The sequence below is a fragment of the Otolemur garnettii genome, unplaced genomic scaffold (genome assembly GCF_000181295.1).
Source record: "Otolemur garnettii isolate 467f Iridium unplaced genomic scaffold, OtoGar3 scaffold00125, whole genome shotgun sequence".
In the NCBI taxonomy this organism is placed as follows: domain Eukaryota; kingdom Metazoa; phylum Chordata; class Mammalia; order Primates; family Galagidae; genus Otolemur; species Otolemur garnettii.
Genome location: NW_003852520.1, coordinates 304,108 through 304,817, shown reverse-complemented (window position 1 = coordinate 304,817; position 710 = coordinate 304,108).

Here is a 710-nt window from a genome sequence, read left to right as displayed (position 1 = left end):
TTTGTGAATGGAGAACAGACACTACAAAACATGTTTCTCAAATTTGTTCAGGGACCCCACAGTTCTTGATAGGGCACCAAGAAAGTTTGGTATATTTTATTTGATTCTGAAAATAGGAACAATTTATTGGCAAAAATCACAAATGGAAGCTCATGGACCCATAAAGAATCAAGTGATTGAATTAAACATGGTTTGCTGGTGCTCAAGTTTTTCTGTTAATGCTTGTTTCTGGCACTTACTCATTTTGACATGTGCTAGATCTGTCCAGAAGAAAAGGCAGTGTTAAGTGCCCAGAGTTTAAGAAAAGTTCATGGCATAAAACATAGAAAACAGTCATTAATTATTATTATTATTATTTACAGCAAAAGATACCGGTTCAGTAGGTTTGGGCATCACTTATAGTGATCTTTTTTCCTACAAGTAAATTTTACTGGTCCGGTTAGTTGGTAAGCTTTTTGAGAACTCATGTTCTACTCTTTCTTGTTTTTGTTTTTGCTTTTATTGGCTGCCATGGTGGATGCAGCTGCGACGTAGTAAGTAGCTGGTTGGAATAAAGTCACAGGCACACCAGGTATACAAAGGTTTCTGCTCCATGTCACTGGATGTAGAACTCTGCCAAAAATCAAACCAAAGTGGGTAGGAAATCTCTTCAATTTTTTTTGTTGTTGTTTGATTTCAGGGTAGAAATGGCCAACTCCTTGGACTAGAAA